The 19,306-nt window shown below is 41.3% G+C and overlaps 1 protein-coding gene across 3 annotated transcripts in view; it reads right to left on the reverse strand.

The window, feature by feature from the left end:
• CDK5RAP2 (CDK5 regulatory subunit associated protein 2) overlaps positions 1 to 19,306 on the reverse strand; it is a 204,784-nt gene that overhangs the window by 102,405 nt on the left and 83,073 nt on the right. The window lies entirely within an intron of this gene.

Here is a 19,306-nt window from a genome sequence, read left to right on the forward strand (position 1 = left end):
CTCAAGCCTGTAATCCCAGCACTTTGGGAGGCCGAGACAGGTGGATCACGAGGTCAGGAGATCGAGACCATCCTAGCTAACACGGTGAAACCCCGTCTCTACTAAAAAAATTCAAAAAACTAGCCGGGCGAGGTGGCTGGCGCCTGTAGTCCCAGCTACTCGGGAGGCTGAGGCAGGAGAATGGCGTAAACCCGGAAGGCGGAGCTTGCAGTGAGCTGAGATCCGGCCACTGCACTCCAGCCTGGGTGACAGAGCGAGACTCCGTCTCAAAAAAAAAAGAATAATCTGAAATTTGGCAAAAGATTTATGAACAGATAACTTATCACAATATTATTTAAAATGCTGGAAAACCAGAAAGAAACTAGATAGTCAACAACAGAGAAATAATTATAGAGTATGGTATTTAAAAAACACACACCCACAATTATGAGTCAAAACAAACCAGAGTATTCAACTGTACAGATAATAAGATGTTCATTATTTTCTAAATGTTAATATAAATGTCATAAGGCTATGAGGTAACACATCAAAACAAAACAGTATATCTAAGTAGAGGAATTGTGGGTAATTTTCCATTGATTTTTACTTATTTTTCTAAGTTTCCACAATTTCTATATAATCCTGTATTATCTTCACAATCAGGAAAAACACTGTCTTAATACCATTTACAAAGAATTTACAATAACATTTAAAAAGTTCATGTTATTCCCATGTTATAGAAAAAGGAAAAAAAAGTATACAGAATGATTATGACTACCTTTAAATATGTATACTATTTGTAATACTGAAGCACTATTCATAATAGCAAAAGGCTGTAAACAATCCAAATGTCCACCAATAGAGGAATAAACTATGGTACATTCTCACAGTGGAGCACTCTTAAGCTATAAAGGAAAAGGAATGAGGACTCTCTCTCTATATATAAATATACTGCCCTAAAGTAATCTTTGGAACATTTTGTTAAGTGTGTATGGCAGCAGCAGAGACCCAAGAGAAATAAGTATGGATAGCACACTGCCATTTATTTAACCACAAAACAAATTAAATCACTGCCTATAAGGTATAAGAGAGAATAAGGTAGAAGAGACAAAGACAGACACTAGAACTCATTTTACAGATGTGACACTGCAGTCATCTAAATGTTTACACAATTACCTTAAAAATAAAATAAAAATCCCCTAAAACTGAAAAAATAGCAAGCAAACAAAAGAATCTAACTTTGTAACCAGTTAACTGGTTAACCCAACAGACAGAAATTATTTCAATAACTTTGAAGCAGAATAATTTGTACATCCCTAGTGGGATATTTCTCTAAGTACAAAAGAGGTTGTAAAAAAAATCTTAAACTGTTTTTAGTAATCATGTTATAAGTAATGATATTGGTAATGTTATTCTGAAACTGTGTGAGTATATATAACATATATATATTTATTAAACAATTATTGTCGTAAAACCCAAAACCTTAAGTAGAAAAGAAATACAAACATAAAAGAAGTTAAAACTTGTCACTCTAAAAGTGAATTTGAAATATCAATATGAACTTCTATTTTCTGTTGTTTCCTTTCTTTCACTAAAAAAGGTTAGAATCAGTGTCCTCCTTGGTATCTAGACTAGAGTCTCTAAATGCCTTTTCCTATAAAAAAGAACAGGGTTATTTAAAGCAGTGGTTCTAAAGTACAGTCCCTAGAACAGCACAATCAGTATAACCTGCATATATGCAAATATATTGCTGGTTCTGAGAATGGAAAGGGGACTCAGACCTAGAAATCAGGTAGACTCTAGGAGCTGGAAACGGCAAGGAACTGACTCTCCCTCTAGAGCCTTCAGGAGGAATGCAGCCCTGCCAACACCTTGATTTTAGTCCAGTGGGACCCATTTCAGACTTCTGACTTCTAGAATTGCAAGATAATAGATTTGTATTGTTAAGCCACCAAGTTTGTGGCAATTCGTCGAAGCAGCAATAGAAAGCTAATAATACAGTCACCATCGGAGGATTCTAGGGAACTTGTTTTGACTTTCCTGTATGAGCTGCACCTCAGGGTAACTAAATAGGTGATGAAAAACCAAGTTTCTCTTATAGATGTATTCAGCTATAAAAGAAGGAATAATGAAATCAAATTATCACCATTTGCAAATGATCAATAGCTAGTAACATCACAAAAAGAGGGACTATCAAATATTTGAAAGTACAAATGACCATTGATGATGTAATCTTGCCAAAAAATTTAACCTGAATTTGACCATGCATCTTATCTAAACTACTACTTTACTAGAAATAGAGTCAACAGAGAAATAAGTCAAATGACATTACAGAAACAGTCAGCAAAATCCATAATGTGAAAAACTCTAAAGAACAAATGACCCAACATATTCAACAAATAAATTACATGGGGTAAAAAAAAAAAAAAAGAGGGAAAACCTGTTTACTTATTAAACAATAAGTTAAAAAGTTGGCCTGTAATCTCAGCACTTTGGGAGACCGAGGCAAGCAGATCACTTGAGGTCAGGAGTTTGAGACCAGCTTAGACAACATGGCGAAACTCTGTCTCTACAAAAAATACAAAAATGAGCAGGGCGTGGTGGCACATGCCAATCCCAGCTACTCAGGAGGCTGAGGCAGGAGAATCGCTTGAACCCAAGAGGCAGAGGTTGCAGTGAGCCAAGATGGTGCCACCACACTCCAGCCTGAGCAGTACAGCAAGACTCAGTTTAAAAAAAAAAAAGAAAGAAAAGGAAAGAAAGGGAAGAACGAACTCTGTAGAATCAGTCTGAATTCATGATCACACACACATACACACAGAACTGGAAAGATATAGAAATACAGATGTTTGTATGCATGTATCATATACATATTTCAGCTCTGTACACTGACAAATCCTAGAGGCAGTAACACTCCAGTAGTAATAAGGATACCCATCATTCACATCTTGGTTTCTAAATACCATTTTCCAATAAAAGAAACCAGTGTTTCTTGGGAAAATACTTGCTTCCAGGCCTGGAGCAGGGAAAATATAATACAAGATGAGCCCAAGAGATCTTGTGCTCCTAGAAAGCAAGGAATTGCTCAAAAAACAAGGAGTTATGTTGAAAAGGCACAGGAATCAATTTGAAGGAGCTCCCAATGGCCAAATATGGGTCAATTTGAACAATAAAATAAATAATGATAGTAATGGCTTATAACTTATAGAGTAAAACAACATCCCCAAGTCCATACTGATAGAAACAAATAACTAAATAATAAACAAATGCAGGAGGAGGAAGAGGACAGCTCTTCCTCATAGTAGACTTACAACTAATAAGAGTAGAAGGAAAGATAGAAAAAGAAAATAACAACTAGGCAAACACCACAGTAATAATTGTTGCAGGTAAGAATCATCAATGGATGCTAGAATTCTTCAAAGTATGAAGAGAAACAGGATATTCATATAGTCTCAAAAGATCTCCCCACAAAATTAATTATAAAGGTAATAAAATAGTGACTTTATAGTGAAGAAACCCAGAAGATTCCACTTTAACCAAGTGACTAGCACTAACCTCATCAATAATGACAGACTGACATTACGCACCTACAAATAAGATACACCAAGAAGAGCACGTCACTTCCATGCTATTCTTGCCAAAAACACACAACCTCAATCTAATCATGAGAGTGTTGGGAGAAAAGCTGAGTGTTGGGAGAAGCTGAAGCAGGGCTTGATATCTGACATAATGTAAAGAGTCTTGGAATATGCCCGGGGTCCAGAGTCTAAAACTCCTTATGGCCTTTGGAACACCAAGCTCTGTGCTGAAGGGTGGAAGGCTACCCTGATGCACCATAATCTAAGCCCAGGGCATAAAACCCCTCTTGGCTTGGACAGAATCCAGGAATCAGGGACCCCTTGTGGCTCTGGAATGTGTCTAGACTTGCTGGCTCCTTGCTCCTTGCTCTCCCAGGATTGATTGTATCGAGTTAAAAGAACCTGATCTCCATTATCTCAAGTAGCAGAACATGTTCCATATGCCGCAAAGGAAATGCTAAACTGTCACAGCTGTAGATCATGTACTTGCCCTGTCCCATATTCTCACCACCTGTTTCTTTGTTTGATCACCAACAGTCTGGGCTTCCAGAGCTCCAGGCCTTCACAGCCTCCATACTTAGTGATGGCCCCCTGGTCCCACTTTCTCTTTCAAACTGTCTTTTCTCAGTCCTTTGATTTCGACAGACTTCGTTGCCCCCACGACCTGCTGTTGGGTCTGATCACCCCAACATGACAGAAACACCAGGCAGGCCCAAATTTAACATCATTTCACAAAATAACTGACCAGTCCTCTTCAAACCAGTCAAGGTCATAAAAGACAAAATCTGAGCAACTGTTCCATATTAGCCAAGTCTAAGCAGACATGACAATTCACTGTGGATCCTTCATGAGATCCTGAACCAGAAAAGGCTCACTCATGGGAAAACTGGCAGAATTCAAATAGAGTCTGTAGATTACTTCATAGTGTTGCATCAATGTTAATTTCCTGATACTGATAAGTATGCCACAGTTACGCAAAATGTTAACACTAGGGGATATATAGGAAGTCTCTATATTGTTTTTGCCCCTTTCCTGTATGTTTAAAATTACTGCAAAATAAAAAGGTTTAAAAAAAAAAAACATATTGACGGGTGTGTTGACTCACGCCTGTAATACCAACACTTTAGAAGCCCAAGGCAGGAGGATCACTTGAGCCCAGGAATTTGACACCACCAGCCTGGGCAACATGCATGGCAAGACCCCATCTCTAAAATAAATAAATAAATAAATAAATAAATAAAATACAATGTATACACCTTGTTTGGATCACAATTTATCTTTTTTTAGAGACAAGGTCTTAACTATGTTGTCCAAGTTTATCTCAAATTCCTGGGTTCTAGCAATCCTCCCATCTCAGTCTCCCAAAGTGCTGGGATTACAGGCATAAGCCACCACACCCATCCTTGGATCATGATTTAAACAAACTATTTCAAACAATTGCTTTTAATGAGACAATCAGGGAAATCTAAACATTTATTGGTTGTTTGGTAATTTTAAGAGATTACTACCCTTTTGAATGTGAAAATGGTACTTTTTAAAGCATACTGAAATACTGATAAAATAGTATGTCTGGGAATTGCTTAAAATAATTCAGTGTTGAAAAGGAGGGAATGAGGGGGAGGGCAGAGATGACACAAGATTAGCTCTGTTTACGATGGCTAATGCTGGGAAACAAACACATAGGGATTCAATGTACTATTCTCTCTCCTTTTGTGGGTATTCTCAATTTTCCATAATGAGCAGGGTCTTTTTTTTTTTAAGGTACTTATTAGAAATCTGCAAGAAGTATCAGAACACATGATTATAGACGATTTTTTTAAATTGTGTTATTCTTTTCTCAATTTTAAAATATTTCACACTAAGCAGACACTACATTCATAATTGGTAAAGTAACATTTTTTAAAATGCTTTAAAAATTGTTAATTTTTTTCTTGGGCAAAAGGATGATGATGAGATTGCCTTAAACCTTTACTCCAAACAGCCAGACCAAGAACTTATCATGAATTATAAATGTCAGTAAATAGAAATTCAATTTGGAGAAGGAAAGAAAGGGTTTTTTTATTATTATACAAATGATACTAAAGCAACATTAACGGAATTCTAAAGCTAAAGAATAAAAACACTCCCCCAAAATACAGTCATGGCAATATATTAAACCATTTTCAAACAGTAGGTGGCTTCTTTCAGTTCTTGTCCATCTGCAGCCCTAATTTTTGTACAGTTTTAAGTTTGGTATGGACTTTACCCTATTTCACTTTACTCCATTATACTATGGCTTACAAAGAGCACAGAGCAATTAAATAATGATGACATAAAAGAACAATTAAACAACAAGAAAAGTTTAAGAGTATAAAGTCAAGAAAAGTTTTTTGTTTTGTTTCATTTAAAGTACAGAGATGAGAAAGGTCTAGAGAGCTGCTATAATATGGAGCTTCCAACTTGGCTCTGCTCATCCTTTTAGTCTAAAGGAAGGCGGGACAGGTGATGAGGCTGTGCCTAAAGCAAAAGATACCACATGATCATACCACATGATTATACCACATGATCTTTATGCTTACCAATTTTAACGCATGTCTCTTAGGTCACTTAACTACTTTCCCACTGTCACCAACTGTTTGCTAGTACAGAAAATACAACAAGGAATAGCTGTGAGCATAAAACAAGTTTTTTTTCTAACTTCTGATTTGTTTTCTTAAGCTAAATCCCCAAAAGTAGAATTACTAGGCCAAAGGATAAGCATGTTTTCAGGATTCTTTCTATAAAGTGACAAACTTCCTTCCAAAAAAACAGTGGCAAAAATGCAATCACCAAGTGGGAGTTTTTTGTTTCACCACATCCTCACCAGCACTGATATTTTCTTAAATGTTTGCTAATTGGTATAAAAAGGTTCTTCATAAGTCTTTGAATTTGCATTCTTTGATTGCCAATCATGCTTCTATATATTTGACTATTGTTTGAATTTCTCCTTGTACAAATTGTCCTTGTGGGCCATGAATGAAAATAGTTTCAAGGAGAAAATATAATCAAAAGCTGATCTCTCAAGAATCACCCAGGGTGTACATACACAAACATACACACACAAGCTCATTTTCCCCTACATTACAAAATCTACCAAGGCAAGGTCTAGCTACCATACTAACGTTATTAGAGAAGAGGCTGATTATGAGGCTGATTATCATCATGTTTTCGCCTTCCTGATTGTGTTTTGCTGGCCAGTGACGGCTCAGAAACAGTCAATACCACCAGTGCCAGAAGAGCAACTGTGGCTAAAGACTGGGTATTGAGTGGAGTAAGGCGGGTGCTGGGAACTCCCATACCTGAAAATTCCTACACCTGGGAGCTCCCACATCTGAGTTCTATCAATAATAGAAGCTACTGTGTGTCAAGAGCCTACCATTGTTCCAGGCAAGGAGCTAGGCACTTTCATAATGACGTATTTACTCTTCACAACATAGGATGACCCACAGGGCCCCCACCAGCTGGCCTCTTCTCCTGTGGCTCTCCCCAACCAGTTCTTCTCCAACAACCCTGGCTGTCTTGCCGTTCCTCTTACACACCAGGTCAGAGCCCTTAAGCCTGCTGCTCTCTCTATCTGGAAAGTTCTCCAGGTTGCTCCCTTACTTTCTTCAAGTGAGTGCTCAACCATCATCTTCTCAGACCAGTCTTCCCTGACCATCCACCCTATTCTCCACATTCCTTCCCTGCACCATTGTACCCCATGGTACCTCCTAATATAGTATTTAATTTATATGTGTATTTTGCTTACAGTTTTCCCACCAGAATGCAAATTCCATGAGGGCAGGGAGTTTTGTGTATTTTGTTGGCTGCCGTATCTCCAGCACCTAGAATGGTACCTGGCACATAGCAGACACTGTGGCAGATTAAACACAGCCATAAATTATTTGACTTTCCTTCCATCGAGAGGAGTGGACTCTATGTCCCCTCCTATTGAATCTGGGCAGCATAGCACCTGCTGTGACCATGAGACTATGGCAGAAGTGATACTGTGTCAGTTTCTGTTCTTTCCAGCCATCCCCAACAAGGTATCAGACATGTGAGTGAAAAATCATGAACCCTCCAGCCCACCCCATCCACCAGCTGAAGACCACGAGTAACCTGGGCCACCTGGAGCAGAAAACCCACCTGTGCCCTGCCCAAGTCCTTGGCTCACAAACTCATGAGGTATAACGAAATGATTGTTGTTTTAAGATACCACATTTTGGGGTAATTTGTTATGCAGCAATAGATAACCAAGAAAGCACTCAGTAAGCATCTGTTGGATGACTGAATGAATCAAGCAATGAGATGGATGGGACTACTCCTATTTTATGAATGAGGAAACAGGCTGAGACAGGTAATCTGCCTAAGATCACCATCACCAAGGGACAGCACCTGCCTTATTCCAGGTCTCTCTCATTCCGAATCTTCTCAGTTTGCCTCCACACCATGGTTTAGATCTCTTTTGCATGACTCACTAACGCAATGATCCCAATTCACTTAACGTACATCCAACACTCACTTCTAGAAATCTTCCCCTGAAAAATGCTGTGAAGAATACCTATAAAACCTGTGTTAAGCCAGACATTTAGGTACACCTTTAAATTCACAATAAATGTGTATGTCATCCTAGAAACATCGTGCATACCCGTTAATTCTAAAAATGTTCATGTATCATGCTGAGTAGAGTGTGCACTTTTCCTGTGCATAGTAATTACAGGTCCACTTACCTCATTTTCGAGATTCAGTTTCCTACTCTATACAAACAACTATCAGACCCATATTTTGATGTCTGGTTCAAGTTCCAAGTGTATTTATATGTATTCAGCAACCATTTATTCCATTCTCCTTTTAATTTCCTTTTAATTTTTTTTTCTCTTCTCTATTTTCATTTCTTTCTTTCTTTCTTTATTTTTTATTATACTTTAAGTTCTAGGGTACATGTGCATAACATGCAGGTTTGTTACATATGTATACTTATGCCATGTTGGTGTGCTGCACCCATCAACTCGTCAGCACCCATCAATTCATCATTTATATCATGTATAACTCCCCAATGCAATCCCTCCCTCCTCCCCCTTCCCCATGATAGGCCCCAGTGTGTGATGTTCCCCTTCCCGAGTCCAAGTGATTTCATTGTTCAGTTCCCACCTATGAGTGAGAACATGCGGTGTTTGGTTTTCTGTTCTTGTGATAGTTTGCTAAGAATGATGGTTTCCAGCTGCATCCATGTCCCTACAAAGGACGCAAACTCATTCTTTTTTATGGCTGCATAGTATTCCATGGTGTATATGTGCCACATTTTCTTAATCCAGTCTGTCACTGATGGACATTTGGGTTGATTCCAAGTCTTTGCTATTGTGAATAGTGCTGCAATAAACATACGTGTGCATGTGTCTTTATAGCAGCATGATTTGTGATCCTTTGGGTATATACCCAGTAATGGGATGGCTGGGTCATACGGTACATCTAGTTCTAGATCCTTGAGGAATTGCCATACTGTTTTCAATAATGGTTGAACTAGTTTACAGTCCCACCAACAGTGTAAACGTGTTCCTATTTCTCAACATCCTCTCCAACACCTGTTGTTTCCTGACTTCTTAATGATTGCCATTCTAACTGGTGTGAGATGGTATCTCATTGTGGTTTTGATTTGCATTTCTCTGATGGCGAGTGATGATGAGCATTTTTTCATGTGTCTCTTGGCTGTATGAATGTCTTCTTTTGAGAAATGTCTGTTCATATCCTTTCCCCACTTTTTGATGGGGTTGTTTGTTTTTTTCTTGTATATTTGTTTGAGTTCTTTGTAGATTCTGGATATTAGCCCTTTGTCAAATGAGTAGGTTGCAAAAATTTTCTCCCATTCTGTAGGTTGCCTATTCACTCTGATGTAGTTTCTTTTGCTGTGCAAAAGCTCTTTAGTTTAATTAGATCCCATATGTCAATTTTGGCTTTTGCTGCCGTTGCTTTTGGTGTTTTAGACATGAAGTCCTTGCCCATGCCTATGTCCTGAATGGTACTACCTAGATTTTCTTCTAGGGTTTTTATGGTATTAGGTCTAACATTTAAGTCTCTAATCCATCTTGAATTAATCTTCATATAAGGGGTAAGGAAAGGATCCAGTTTCAGCTTTCTACTTATGGCTAGCCAATTTTCCCAGCACCATTTATTAAATAGGGAATCCTTTCCCCATTTCTTGTTTCTCTCAGGTTTGTCAAAGATCAGATGGCTGTAGGTGTGTGGTATTATTTCTGAGGACTCTGTTCTGTTCCATTGGTCTATAGCTCTGTTTTGGTACCAGTACCATGCTGTTTTGGTTACTGTAGCCTTGTAGTCTAGTTTGAAGTCAGGTAGCGTGACGGCCTCCAGCTTTGTCCTTTTGACTTAGGATTGTCTTGGCAATGCGGGCTCTTTTTTGGTTCCATATGAACTTTAAAGCAGTTTTTTCCAATTCTATGAAGAAACTCATTGGTAGTTTGATGGGGATGGCATTGAATCTATAAATAACCTTGGGCAGTATGGCCATTTTCATGATATTGATTCTTCCTATCCATGAGCATGGTATGTTCTTCCATTTGTTTGTGTCCTCTGATTTCACTGAGCAGTGGTTTGTAGTTCTCCTTGAAGAGGTCCTTGACATCCCTTGTAAGCTGGATTCCTAGGTATTTTATTCTCTTTGAAGCAATTGTGAATGGAAGTTCATTCCTGATTTGGCTCTCTGCTTATCTGTTACTGGTGTATAAGAATGCTTGTGATTTTTGCACATTAATTTTGTATCCTGAGACTTTGCTGAAGTTGCTTATCAGCTTAAGGAGACTTTGGGCTGAGACGATGGGGTTTTCTAAATATACAATCATGTCATCTGCAAACAGGGACAATTTGACTTCTTCTTTTCCTAACTGAATACCCTTGATTTCTTTCTCTTGCCTGATTGCCCTAGCCAGAACTTCCAACACTATGTTGAATAGGAGTGGTGAGAGAGGGCATCCCTGTCTTGTGCCAGTTTTCAAAGGGAATTTTTCCAGTTTTTGCCCATTCAGTATGATATTAGCTGTGGGTTTGTCATAAACAGCTCTTATTATTTTGAGGTACGTTCCATCAATACCGAATTTATTGAGCGTTTTTAGCATGAAGGGCTGTTGAATTTTGTCAAAAGCCTTTTCTGCATCTATTGAGATAATCAGGTGCTTCTTGTCTTGGGTTCTGTTTCTATGCTGGATTACGTTTATTGATTTGCAAATGTTGAACCAGCCTTGCATCCCAGGGATGAAGCCCACTTGATCATGGTGGATAAGCTTTTTGATGTGCTGCTGAATCCGGTTTGCCAGTATTTTATTGAGGATTTTTGCATCGATGTTCATCAGGGATATTGGTCTAAAATTCTCTTTTTTTGTTGTGTCTCGGCCAGGCTTTGGTATCAGGATGATGTTGGCCTCATAAAAAGAGTTAGGGAGGATTCCCTCTTTTACTATTGATTGGAATAGTTTCAGAAGGAATGGTACCAGCTCCTCCTTGTACCTCTGGTAGAATTCAGCTGTGAATCCATCTGGTCCTGGACTTTTTTTGGTGGGTAGGCTATTAATTGTTGCCTCAATTTCAGAGCCTGCTATTGGTCTATTCAGGAATTCAACTTCTTCCTGGTTTAGTCTTGGGAGAGTGTAAGTGTCCAGGAAATTATCCATTTCTTCTAGATTTTCTAGTTGATTTGCATAGAGGCGTTTATAGTATTCTCTGATGGTTGTTTGTATTTCTGTGGGGTTGGTGGTGATATCCCCTTTATCATTTTTTATTGCGTCGATTTGATTCCTCTCTCTTTTCTTCTTTATTAGTCTTGCTAGCGGTCTGTCAATTTTGTTGATCTTTTCAAAAAACCAACTCCTGGATTCATTGATTTTTTGGAGGGTTTTTTGTGTCTCTATCTCCTTCAGTTCTGCTCTGATCTTAGTTATTTCTTGCCTTCTGCTAGCTTTTGAATGTTTTTGCTGTTGCCTCTCTAGTTCTTTTAATTGTGATGTTAGAGTGTCAATTTTAGATCTTTCCTGCGTTCTCTTGTGAGCATTTAGTGCTATAAATTTCCCTCTACACACCGCTTTAAATGTGTCCCAGAGATTCTGGTATGTTGTATCTTTGTTCTCATTGGTTTCAAAGAACATCTTTATTTCTGCTTTCATTTCGTTATGTACCCAGTAGTCATTCAGGAGCAGGTTGTTCAGTTTCCATGTAGTTGAGCGGTTTTGATTGAGTTTCTTAGTCCTGAGTTCTAGTTTGATTGCACCATGGTCTGAGAGACAGTTTGTTATAATTTCTGTTCTTGTACATTTGCTGAGGAGTGCTTTACTTCCAATTATGTGGTCAATTTTGGAATAAGTGCGATGTGGTGCTGAGAAGAATGTATATTCTGTTGATTTAGGGTGGAGAGTTCTATAGATGTCTATTAGGTCCGTTTGGTGCAGAGATGAGTTCAATTCCTGGATATCCTTGTTAACTTTCTGTCTCGTTGATCTGTCTAATGTTGACAGTGGAGTGTTGAAGTCTCCCATTATTATTGTATGGGAGTCTAAGTCTCTTTGTAAGTCTCTAAGGACTTGCTTTATGAATCTGGGTGCTCCTGTATTGGGTGCATATATATTTAGGAGAGTTAGCTCTTCCTGTTGAATTGATCCCTTTACCATTATGTAATGGCCTTGTCTCTTTTGATCTTTGATGGTTTAATGTCTGTTTTTTCAGAGACTAGGATTGCAACCCCTGCTTTTTTTTGTTCTCCATTTGCTTGGTAGATCTTCCTCCATCCCTTTATTTTGAGCCTATGTATGTCTCTGCATGTGAGATGGGTCTCCTGAATACAGCAGACTGATGGGTCTTGACTCTTTATCCAGTTTGCCAGTCTGTGTCTTTTAATTGGAGCATTTAGTCCATTTACATTTAAGGTTAATATTGTTATTTGTGAACTTGATCCTGTCATTATGATATTAACTGGTTATTTTGCTCGTTAGTTGATGCAGTTTCTTCCTAGCCTCGATGGTCTTCACATTTTGGCATGTTTTTGTGATGGCCGGTACTGGTTGTTCCTTTCCATGTTTAGGGCTTCCTTCAGGGTCTCTTGTAAGGCAGGCGTGGTGGTGACAAAATCTCTAAGCATTTGCTTATCTGTAAAGGATTTTATTTCTCCTTCACTTATGAAACTTGGTTTGGCTGGATATGAAATTCTGGGTTGAAAATTCTTTTCTTTAAGAACGTTGAATATTGGCCCCCACTCTCTTCTGGCTTGTAGAGTTTCTGCCGAGAGATCTGCTGTTAGTCTGATGGGCTTCCCTTTGTGGGTAACCCGACCTTTCTCTCTGGCTGTCCTTAAGATTTTTTCCTTCATTTCAACTTTGGTGAATCTGGCAATTATGTGTCTTGGAGTTGCTCTTCTGGAGGAGTATCTTTGTGGCGTTCTCTGTATTTCCTGAATTTGAATGTTGGCCTGCCCTACTAGGTTGGGGAAGTTCTCCTGGATGATATCCTGAAGAGTGTTTTCCAACTTGGTTCCATTTTCCCCCTCACTTTCAGGCACCCCAATCAGACGTAGATTTGGTCTTTTTACATAATCCCATACTTCTTGCAGACTTTGTTCATTTCTTTTTCTTCTTTTTTCTTTTGGTTTCTCTTCTCGCTTCATTTCATTCATTTGATCCTCAATCGCTGATACTCTTTCTTCCAGTTGATCGAGTCGGTTACTGAAGCTTGTGGATTTGTCACGTATTTCTCGTGTCATGGTTTTCATCTCTGTCATTTCGTTTATGACCTTCTCTGCAGTAATTAGTCTAGCTGTCAATTCTTCCACTCTTTTTTCAAGATTTTTAGTTTCTTTGCGCTGGGTACGTAATTCCTCCTTTAGCTCTGAGAAGTTTGATGGACTGAAGCCTTTTTCTCTCATCTCGTCAAAGTCATTCTCTGACCAGCTTTGATCTGTTGCTGGCGATGGGCTGCGCTCCTTTGCAGGGGGAGATGCGCTCTTATTTTTTGAATTTCCAGCTTTTCTGCCCTGCTTTTTCCCCATCTTTGTGGTTTTATCTGTCTCTGGTCTTTGATGATGATGACGTACTGATGGGGTTTTGGTATAGGTGTCCTTCCTGTTTGATAGTTTTCCTTCTAACAGTCAGGACCCTCAGCTATAGGTCTATTGGAGATTGCCTGAGGTCCACTCCCGACCCTGTTTGCCTGGGTATCAGCAGCAGAGGTTGCAGAAGATAGAATATTGCTGAACAGCGATTGTACCTGTCTGATTCTTACTTTGGAAGCTTCCTCTCAGGGGTGTACTCCACCCTGTGAGGTGTGGGGTGTCAGACTGCCCCTAGTGGGGGATGTCTCCCAGCTAGGCTACTCAGGGGTCAGGGACCCACCTGAGCAGGCAGTCTGTCCGTTCTCAGATCTCAATCTCCGCGTTGGGAGATCCACGGCTCTCCCCAAAGCTGTCAGACAGAGTCGTTCGCGTCTGCACAGGCCCCCGCTGCTTCCCCTGTTGGTCTTCAGCTGTGCGCTGTCCCCAGAGGTGGAGTCTACAGTGACAGGCAGGCTTCCTTGAGCTGCTGTGAGCTCTACCCAGTTCGAGCTTCCCAGCGGCTTTGTTTACCTACTTAAGCCTCAGCAATGGCGGGCGCCCCTCCCCCAGCCTCACTGCTGCCTTTCGGATAGATCTCCGCAGACTGCTGTGTTAGCAATGAAGGAGGCTCCGTGGGCGTGGGACCCTGCCGGCCAGGTGTGGGATATATTCTCCTGGTGTGCCCGTTTGCTTAAAGCGCAGTATTGGGGTGGGAGTTACCTGATTTTCCAGGTGTTGCGTGTCTCAGTTCCCCTGGCTAGGAAAAGGGATTCCCTTCCCCCTTGCGCTTCCAGGTGAGGCGATGCCTCACCCTGCTTCAGCTCTCGCTGGTCAGGCTGCAGCAGCTGACCAGCACCGATTGTCCGGCACTCCCTAGTGAGATGACCCCAGTACCTCAGTTGAAAATGCAGAAATCACTGGTCTTCTGTGTCGCTCGTGCTGGGAGTTGGAGACTGGAGCTGTTCCTATTCGGCCATCTTGCTCCGCCCCCCCCCTTTTAATTTTTAATTCAGCTACCTAGATTAAGAACGTCTTACCTGGCTTAAGCAATAAGGGATACTAATGTGCCACATTTCTCCCACAAATCCCCTAACAGAGTTGACAACATGAAAATGACCTGTTACAGAATTCCACAAAGGACATGTAGTGCTGTCATTCCCCAAGATTAGGAGTTCTTAACCTAAGGACCATTGACTGGGCCAGGGATCCTATGCAAATCTGTGTGTGTGTACATTTCGGGTGGGGGGACAGGTAGAGGGCCCACAGCATCATCAGGATCTTGGGGAAAGTTAAGATACCGAAGAGTATAGACTGCTTCTCTTATTTTACTCATTAGTTACGAAAACCACCATTTGCTGAGAACCAGCTATGAACCACGCACAGGCCAAGGCATTTTTACATAAAATATCTCCAACCCTAATGACCGCCTACATGGTAAGTATTATTAATCCTGTTTTTACAGAAAGAGAACTAAGGCCCACAGAGGTTGAGAGATTTTCACAAAGCTTTACAAAAGCTCTAGTAAGTTTTAGGGCTGAAGTTCAAACCCCAGTCAGTGTGACCCCAAATTCTGTGCTTTTTCCACCCATATGTGCTATTGTTAATGCTAAAGAAAACATAAAACCACGCTGTGACATAGGCTTCCACTAGCCAATAATTCCAATACCTGAAATTAATTTATCATTTCTTAAGGACTTGGATTGATGGACTCTCTAGCCTGAGATTGAGGCCCTCCTTCTAATGAATGGGGCAGAACCAAGCACCTTGAACCTCATATGAAGAGCAGTTAAAGAAGGTTTAAAGTAAAATGACCATGGTGGGGTGGCAGGTTTGTGTGCGGAGGTGGCCCTGAAGAAGAGTGGCTGCCATGGCAACACAATGACGGCTGACAGGCTCATGCACTTGCCACCAGTGGGGTTCTAATAAATGTTCTGGGGAGGCATGGAGACGGCATGTCTTGCCTGAGTACAACAATCAGAACTGAAAATTGATCATCTTGGGTGGTTTTTCCAAACCTCCTTCGATATTCCTGGACTGTGAAAACAGCCCTAGTTTTGAATCCTGCCTCTACTGCTAACTAGCAGTGTGACCAGAGATGGATAACTTAAATCTGAGTGTTTCCCTTCCGGTAAATGAAGGTAATAATGCAACTTCCCAGGGTCCTTGGAGGGCTGGAGGAGAGAATGCTCAATGGGTGCCCAGCATAGAAGCTAGTGCAGAGCAAATGAAGTCGTCTCACCTCCCTCTGTCCCCACATACAACCCCCAGGCTGATCCTCACTACCCAGTTTCCTCACATGGTCATGGCATCACCACCACCACCCCCACCTCACCACAAGGTTCAGCTCTTGCCCCTCCCTCTCACAGGCACCTTGTCATCCAACAGTTAACCCAGGTCTCAAGGTACAGCACACCCTCAACATAGAGCACCTAGGAGATGAAAAGCGAGGATTTGGTGCTTTTCATGGCCAAGAGTGTCCATATCCTGCCCTGTCAATCACTCCTGCTATCCGCAGAGTTCTCAAAGGAGTTATACACAACAATAGCAGAATGGGAATCAAAGTACAATTCTGTAACAATCTCATATCCAGATAAGTGCTTTCTGATAAAATTAAGGGTTATGGGTAGTTGTTGTTGTTGTTGTTGTTGTTTGGGAAAAGGGAGGGTGTATGCAGCTTAGGGAGCTACCCAAGTCCTCTTACTCAAGTAGAAGTAGAAGTGCACAAAGATGACTGATGAGGAAATGAGGGAGTCGGCCTGTCCAGCAAAGGCTAGGCCTGGCTAGGTCAGGAGCAGCAAGGCAAAAGAATCTGGAACTTAGGTTCTTATAACTCACCCATTAACAAGGATGGCCCCCAAAATATCCTGAACTCTCATCACTCAGATTAGTAACTCCTCCTTCCTTAATTAGAAAGGAAGAAGGGTAGAAGCTGCAGTACTGAGAAAAGTATTCCTTCCGCCAGACAGCTCCCCACCCCACACCCCACTGCCTCTGCCTTCTTCAGAACTCAGCTCCCAGCTAGTCAACTGCAACAGCTTCCTAACTGGTCTCGCTGCTTCTGGGTTCACGCCACCAAATCACATGTAGACCTCTGATCATGACATCTCTGCTTGGCATCCTTCAGTGACTCCAAGTTAACTGCAGAATGAAGCTACCCTACAAGGAGTCTACTCAAGGCTCCTACTAGTGGGCTTCAGCTTACATTTCAGCTTTATCTGCAACCAGTCCCCTTCACCCAACCACTTAATTAACATACTTTCAGGCTCTCTGCCTGTATCCAGTCCCCTCCCCCTGGAAAAAGTATGAATTCCCTCCAGTTCCACCTAGAGAAAGCACACGATCCTTCAAGGCCCAATTCAAGTGCCACCTCTTCCACAAAGCCCAATTTGATTACTCAGGCCGTCAACAATCATCATAAAATACCACCTGACATTTTCTTCTACAAACTCTGTGACATTTAGGAGAGTGCTGGGCACTTTATCTATCACCTCATTCAACTCTCACAACCCTATGAAGCAGGTACAGGCATAGCTCATTTCATTGTGCTCTGCTCTACTGTACTTCACAGAGATTCTGTATTTTACAAATTGAAGGTCTGCAGCAACCCTGTATCAACCAAGTGTGTCAGCATCATTTTTCCAACAGCATGTGTTCATTTCACGTCTCTGTGTCGCCTTTTGGTAATTCTTGCAATATTTCAAACTTTTTCTCTATTAGTAGCTGTTATGGTGATCAGTGATCTTTGATATTCCTATCCCAATTGTTTGCCAGTGATTCAAATCACACCCATATAAGACAGCAAACTTAACGGATAAAAGTGTGTTCTGAGTGCTCCACCAACTGGCCATTCCTCTGTCTCCCTCCCTCTCCTCAGGCCTCTCCATGCCCTAACATACAAGAAAATTGAAATTAGACCAGTGAATAAACCCCATGGTGGCCTCTAAGTGTTCAAGTGAAAGGAAGAGTCATGTGTCTCTCACTTTAAATCAAAAGCTAGAAATGATTAAGCTTAGTGAGGAAGGCATGTCAACAGTCAATACAGCCAAAAGCTAGGCCTCTTGCACCACTTAGCCAAATTGTGAATGCAAAGAAAAATTTATTGAAGGAAATTAAAAGTGCTACTCCAGTGAACATATGAATGGTAAGAAAGCTAAACAGCCTTGCTGATGTGGAGAAAGTTGTGGTATGAATAGATCAAACCAGTCACAACATTCCCTTAAGCCAAAGTCTAATCCAGAGCAAAGCCTTAACTCTATTCAATTCTACGAGGGCTGAGAGAGGTGAAGAAGCTGCAAAAAGAAAAAAGAAAAACTGAAGCTAGCAGAGGTTGGTTCCTGAGGTTTAAGGAAATAAGTCATCTAAGTAATATAAAAGTGCAAGGTAAAGTTACAAGTGCTGATGTAGAAGCTGCAGTAAGTTATCCAAGAGATCTAAGATAACTGATGGAGGTAGCTATACTAAACAACAGGTTTTCAATGCAGATGAAACAGCCTTACATTGGAAAAAGATGCCATCTAGGAGTTTCATAGCTAGAGCGGAGCAGTCAATGTCTGGCTTCAAAACTTCAAATGATAGGGTGACTTCCTTATCGGGGCTAATGCAGCTGGTAACTTTAACTGGAAGCCAATGCTCACTTATGATTCCAGAACTCCTTAAAAATTATGCTACATCTACTCTATCTGTGCTCTACAATGGAGCAACAAAGCCTAAATGACAATACATCTGTTTAAAGCAAGGTTTACTGAATATTTCAAGCCCACTGTTGAGACCTACTGTTCAGAAACAAAGATTCCTTTTAAAATATTGCTGGGCGCGGAGCAAGATGGCCGAATAGGAACAGCTCCAGTCTCCAACTCCCAGCACGAGCGACACAGAAGACAAGTGATTTCTGCATTTTCAACTGAGGTACTGGGTTCATCTCACTAGGGAGTGCCGGACAATTGGTGCTAGTCAGCTGCTGCAGCCCCACCAGGGAGAGCTGAAGCAGGGCGAGGCATCGCCTCACCTGGGAAGCGCAAGGGGGAAGGGAATCCCTTTTCCTAGCCAGGGGAACTGAGACACACGACACCTGGAAAATCGGGTAACTCCCACCCAATACTGCGCTTTAAGCAAACGGGCACACCAGGAGAATATATCCCACACCTGGCCGGCAGGGTCCCACGCCCATGGAGCCTCCCTCATTGCTAGCACAGCAGTCTGCGATCTAACCAAAAGGCAGTAGCCAGGCTGGGGGAGGGGCGCCCGCCATTGCTGAGGCTTAAGTAGGTAAACAAAGCCGCTGGGAAGCTCGAACTGGGTGGAGCTCACAGTAGCTCAAGGAAGCCGGCCTTTCTCTGTAGACTCCACCTCTGCGGACAGGGCACAGCTAAACAACAACCACCAAAAAAAAAAAAGCAGCAGAAACCTCTGCAGACGCAAATGACTCTGTCTGACAGCTCTGAAGAGAGCAGTGGATCTCCCAACATGGAGGTTGAGATCTGAGAACGAACAGACTGCCTGCTCAAGTGGTTCCCTGACCCCTGAGTAGCCTAACTGGGAGACATGCCACACTAGGGGCAGACCGACACCCCACACCTCACACGGTGGAGTACACCCCTGAAAGGAAGCTTCCAAAGTAAGAATCAGACAGGTACACTTGCTGTTCAGCAATATTCTATCTTCTGCAGCC

Source organism: Rhinopithecus roxellana, chromosome 16 (assembly GCF_007565055.1).
Source record: "Rhinopithecus roxellana isolate Shanxi Qingling chromosome 16, ASM756505v1, whole genome shotgun sequence".
In the NCBI taxonomy this organism is placed as follows: domain Eukaryota; kingdom Metazoa; phylum Chordata; class Mammalia; order Primates; family Cercopithecidae; genus Rhinopithecus; species Rhinopithecus roxellana.